This window comes from Macaca thibetana, chromosome 5, assembly GCF_024542745.1.
Source record: "Macaca thibetana thibetana isolate TM-01 chromosome 5, ASM2454274v1, whole genome shotgun sequence".
Classification (NCBI taxonomy): Eukaryota; Metazoa; Chordata; class Mammalia; order Primates; family Cercopithecidae; genus Macaca; species Macaca thibetana.
In genome coordinates this window covers 108,409,346-108,415,345 of record NC_065582.1, presented here as the reverse complement: position 1 = coordinate 108,415,345, position 6,000 = coordinate 108,409,346, and the positions used below count along the sequence as shown (strand labels likewise).

The following is a 6,000-nucleotide window of genomic DNA, read 5'->3' as shown; positions in this document are numbered from 1 at the left end:
AGTCAATGTGCTCAACAAAGAGCATTTGCAAGTGAGAAGAGAGTATATTCATACACACACACGTTTAACCATTTTGTGGACGGATAACGAAAATAAACTTTGACTTCATTTCTTATTATTTTGAACTAAATGGAAATAAAAGTCAGTTAAGAAAGGTGCCTGCACCTACGTTCAGGGATTTGCCTATATCTCACCATGATAAAGTTTGATTTGAATAAATTTTATTTAATTTTAGAATTAAGAATATCGCTAATATAAAATTATAAAAACCTTATTTGTAAGAAAGAGAAAATAAATTGACTAGAAAGTTTATTGGCAAATCTAGGTCAAGCTCCATAATTTAAAATTATTTAAAACAAAATTAAAAACATCTATAAAAAGTCAGAACATTCAGTATTTTAAGATAAAACTGTTTTTCAAAAAAAATCATGGTTATGAAAACAACAATTTGGCAGACTATACATTTTTAAATTATAGAAAACATTAAAAATAAAATATCAAAAATGTCTTGCTGTTGTTTTTGGGGAAAAGGTGGGGACAAATATTTTTTATTTTATTTACATATATTTATTAAAAGATGTCCATATGGTATTGCAAACAGTCCCACGTCTCTTGTATTTTGCTGTAATATATGAATTCACACAAAGGAGATGGGATACATAAAATTACAAAGGCGGGAGAAAAGCAAACCAGCCCACATCCTAATACACACTAAAAAGGTCATAATTCAGATATATACGGCATATTAGTTTTAGAAAAAGAGCACTGCCCACCCCCAGGTACACACACACACACACACACACACACACACACTTCACTTTATTAAACCACAAGAGGAAACAAAATATAAGTAACTGATCTTTCACTTTCCTATGTTAGTTTTTATGTTTTTCGATCATAATGAAATATATTAAGAACAGATTTTCTTCACGATTGATTTTTGTATCTGACATTCTTTTTTGTACTTCTGTTGTTTCATTAACATAGGTATACACCCAAATTCTTTAAAATTACAACTTTGAAAATTAATTATAAAAAGATATTTTTCACGTATATGCCACAGTTTGGCGTTAAAATGCCATTTTGGGGAACTGGTAAATTATAACACACAGGTTTAGAAGAAAAAGAATGGTATCACTGAATGTATATTGGAATTTAACAAAATGTTTTACTGTATTTGCCCCATATACTTTTTTTTTTTTTTTTCCTGAGACAGTCTTACTCTGTCACCCAGGCTGGAGTGCAATGGTGCAATCTTGGCTCACTGCAACCTCCACCTCCCGGGTTCAAGCAATTCTCCTGCCTGTCTCCCAAGAAGCTGGGATTACAGGTGCCCGCCATAAAGCCTGGCTAATTTTTGTATTTTTAGTAGAGACGAGTTTCACCATGTTGCCCAGGCTGGTCTCAAACTCCTGACCTCAGGTAATCTACCCGCCTTGGCCTCCCAAAGTGCTGGGATTACAGGTGTGAGCCACCGCACCCGGCCTACCCATATACTTTTATACTTTGAAACCTTAGATTAATACACTGAGGAATTTTATTTCCTAGAAAAATGCCCCAAATTTCTGTTCTATTGTTTTATACAAAATTCTGCATATAGCTTTTAGTTTGCTTTTGATAGAATCTGTGTTACACAGAGAGTCCATGTGATGATAGTTAAAATAATATTTTACATAATATATAAATGTTTCTTTCTCATCATAGTTCTTCTAGGTGGCAATAACACATTATATATGGTAATCATTATTTTACCAAGATCTCTGCTATTATAAGAAGACCAGACCTGAATATATTCCCCTTGACAACAGACAGTAAATCTACGAAATAATTTTAAGAAAAAGTTAAGCATGACAGCATAGCATCAAAGTTGATCATTCTTTGTGAATACATTAAGATATGGGCTAAACATAGGCATGAAAACTAAAAACAAGTACTGTAATATTTACATACATATATCATGGGTTATTAAGAAACAGATTATTAAAGAATAATGTGAATACATTATATTAATTCACAGTATAAACATACTTTTAGTAATTTAATTCATGAATAAAAAACATAGATATAACATTAGGCACTATTAATACATATTCTTGTTCTGTCATATATATGAAAATATACATACAGATATAGTTCTTTTAAACCAAACTTTTTAACATATTCACTGATTTAAATAAAAGTTGACAGAGGTAGAATTTGTGTCCATGTTCATGATTTTCAGCAACAAGTACTTCAAATATTTCATTACTGTTCTGTTCTTCTAAAAATCCACATAGGAACTCATTGAAAACCATTATTCTGAAAGGCGGGAAATTGAAAAGTGGGTTAAGAGAAAAATGATGAAGTTATTCAACATATTCATAAAAAACTGAAATTCAGTAATGTTTTAAATGAAATTATAGAATCTAATAAAACTCTGTGACCAGTTACATTTAAGAAGTACTGTTCTACTTCTTAAAATTCAAGTACTGTTTTATTCATTGTACTTTATTCACTTATTTATTTATTTATTTAGAGACAGGTTCTTGCTGTGTTACCCAGGCTGGAGTGCAGTGGCATGATCATAGCTCATTGCAGTCTTGATCTTCTGTGCTCAAGTGATCCTTCTGCCTCAGCCTCCAGAGTAGCGGGAACAACAGGTGCACATCACCATACCTGGCTTCTTTTTTTGGTATTTAGTAGAGACAAGGTCTTACTATGTTGTTTAGGCTAGTCTCAAACTCCTGAGCTCAAGTGATCCTCTCACTTTGGCCTACCAAAATGCTGGGATTACAGGTGTAAGCTACTCTGCCTGGCTTATACTTTTGTTTAAAAAAGTGATTTTTTGTTTCTTTATTTATATGTCTCTGTATTTTATGTTTCCTCCGTGAATCTGTGTGATACTGCATTATAATAAGAAATACAAACTGGGTGCAGTGGCTCATGCCTGTAATCCCAGCACTTTGGGAGGCTGAGGCAGGAGGATCGCTTGAACCCAAGAGTTCAGGACCAGTCTGGACAACATAGTGAGACCCAATATCTATTTAAAAAAATACAAAAATTAGCTGGGTGTGGTGGCACACACCTGTAGTCCCAGCTACTCAGGAGGCCAAGGTGGGAAACTGCTTGAGCCCAGGAGTTCAAGGCTACAGTGAGCTCTGATGGCACACTGAACCACTCCAGTCTGGGCAACAGAGCGAGACCGTGAGACCTTGTCTCTTAAAACAAAAAAAAACACACAGAAATATGGTCATATGTTCCATAATGATATTCTGGTCAATGACAGACTGCATAAAAGACTGTGGTCCCAAAAGATTATAACAGAACCGAAAATTTCCTATTGCTTAGTATTTAGTAGGCTATGCTTTTAATCATTATTTTAGAGTGTACTCTTACTCATTAAAAAATAAAAGTGAACTATAAAACAGCCTCAGGCAGGTCCTTCAGGAAGTATTCCAGAAGAAGGCACTGTTATCACAGGGGAGGACAGCTCCGTAAACATTATTTCCCTTGAATACCTTTCAGTGGGGCACCATGTAGAGGAAGGAGACAGTGATACTGATGATCCTGACTCTTTGTGGGCCTAAGATAATGTGTGTGTTTGTGTCATTGCTTTTAGCAAAAAACTTTAAAAAGTAAAACAAAAGATTAATTTCATAAATAGAAAAAAAGCTTATATAATAAGAATATAAAGAAAAAAACATTTCTGTACAGCTATGAAATCTGTGTTTTAAGCTAAGTGTCACTATAAAAGGGTCAAAAAGTTAAAAAAAATTAAAAAGTTTATAAAGGAAAAAAGTTATAGTAAGCCAAGTTTAATTTATTATTGGAGAAAATTAAAACAATAAATTTAGTATAGCTAAGTATACAGTGTTTATAAAGTCTATAGCAGTGAACAGGAATGTCCTAGGCCTTCACATTCACTCACCACTCACTCACTGACTGACCCAGAGCAACTTCCAGTCCTGCAAGCTCCATTTGTGGTAAGTCCCCATATAGGTGTACCACTGGTTATCTTTTAAACTGTATTTTTACTGTACATTTTCTATGTTTAGATGCACAAATACCACCGTGTTACAAATGCCTACAGTATTCAGTACAGTAACATGCTGTACAGATTTATCGCCTAGGAGCAAGAGGCTATACGATATAGCCTGGGTATGCAGTTGGCTATATACCGTCTAGGTTTGTGTAAGTACATACATTCTATGACATTTGCGCAATGAAAACACCTAAAACAAATTTCTCAGAACATGTCCCTTGTTGTTAAGCAATGCGTGACTGTATATATTGGGTCTCTGCCCCTGGTTCTTGGTCCACAGCTCCTTGTAATCTCCACAGTGGTAACTGTGTCTTTTGCAAGCAAATGAGATGACTGGTGGCTAGGGGCCTCTAGACAGCTTCAGGACAGGAGCTGATCACCACAAAGTCCAAAGCATGATTAGAGAATTGGGCCACTGACCCCACACCTCAACCTCCAAAAAGAGGAGAAGGGCTGAAGGTTGAGTTTATCACCAATGACTAATGATTTAATCGATCATGCCTACTTAGTGATACCTGCATAAAACCTCCAAAAACTGGGTTCAGGAATCTTTCAGATAGCTGAACACTTGGTGATGCTTAGAGGGTGGTGCACCATGAGAACGCACAGAAGCTTTGAGCTGGTTTCCTAATAATTGCCCTATGCATCCCTTCCATTTGCCTGTTAATCTGTATCCTTTGTAATAGCCTTTTCAATAAGCAGGTAAATGTAAAATGTTTCCCTGAGTTCTGTGAGCTGCTCTGGCAAATTAATAGAATGTGATGAGGGGGTTGTGGAAACTTCAGTCAGAAGCACAGATCACAACCTGGGACTTGCGATTGGCATCTGAAGTCAAGGGGAAGGGATTTGTGGGACTGAGCTCTTAATCTGTGGGATCTGACACTATCTCCAGGCAGATAATGTCAGAATTGAGTTAAATGTTGAAACTGAGATCAGTTGGTGTCTGCTGGAGAATACGGTGCCTGAAGTGGTGTGCTGAGTGGTGTACGAGAATCGGAAAAACAGTTTTGTTGGTTTTTCCTACTCAAATAGCATGCATTAGATATGACAGTCAAAAAAGAAAGAATAAAAGTTGGATTATATATTTTAAGTATTAAGAGACACTAATCTGAGATGCCATTTTTTAGTTGAGCAATTCATTTTTTTTTCCTTGAGCAATTCATTTCTGAGTGCTTGGGGAAATCCCTTAAAATTAGTTTTGGTGACAATATTTAGAAAATATGAGTGGAAATGGATTAGTAAATAATCTCAACATACCTCAAAAATTAATTGCAAATTATTACAAAGTTATAAATTACGAGTTTGTTAATGGTTATAGAAGTTTTCTAATCCGCATGTACTAGAATCATTGAAATTTTAAAAAATGGAAAATAACAAGTGTTGGTGACGATGTGGAGAACAGGAACCCTCATGCATTGTTGGTGGAAATATAAAATGGTGCAGCATGTGGAAAACAGTTTGGCAGTCCCTCAGAAAGTTTAACAGAATTGCCACATGACCCAGCAATTCTAGTCTTAGGTATATACCAAAAGATTTGAAAACAAGGACTAAAACAGATACTTATACACCAATGCTCACAGTAGCATTATTCACAATAACCATATGGTAGAAACAACCCAGGTGTCTTTAAATGATGAAAGGATTTTTAAAATGTGGTATATCCTACATCTGGATGAACCTGGAAAATATTATTCTAAGTGAAATAAGCCAGACACAAAAGAACAAATGTATGATTTCACTTATATGAAAATGTAAAATAGGCAAATTCATAGAGACCAGAAAAGTAGATTTGAAGTTACTAGGAGCTGGGAAGGTGAGGTCTGGGGATTGGAGAGTGATTGTTTAATGGGTACAGAATTTCTGTTTGGGGAGATAAAAAAATATTAGAATTAGATAGTGGTGATGGGTGTGGTGCCTCTAGTCCCAGTCACTCCCAAGGCTGAGGCAGGAGGATTACTTGAGCCCAGAAGTTTGAGGTT

General features: G+C 35.3%; 1 protein-coding gene across 1 annotated transcript in view; it reads right to left on the bottom strand.

Moving 5' to 3' along the window:
* Positions 1 to 300: 300 nt before the first annotated feature.
* CEP135 (centrosomal protein 135) overlaps positions 301 to 6,000 on the bottom strand; it is an 84,131-nt gene continuing 78,431 nt past the window's right edge. The window contains exon 26 of the mRNA XM_050789774.1: positions 301 to 2,298. The gene's annotated coding sequence lies outside the window, so the exon portion shown is untranslated. The remainder of the gene's footprint in view (positions 2,299 to 6,000) is intronic.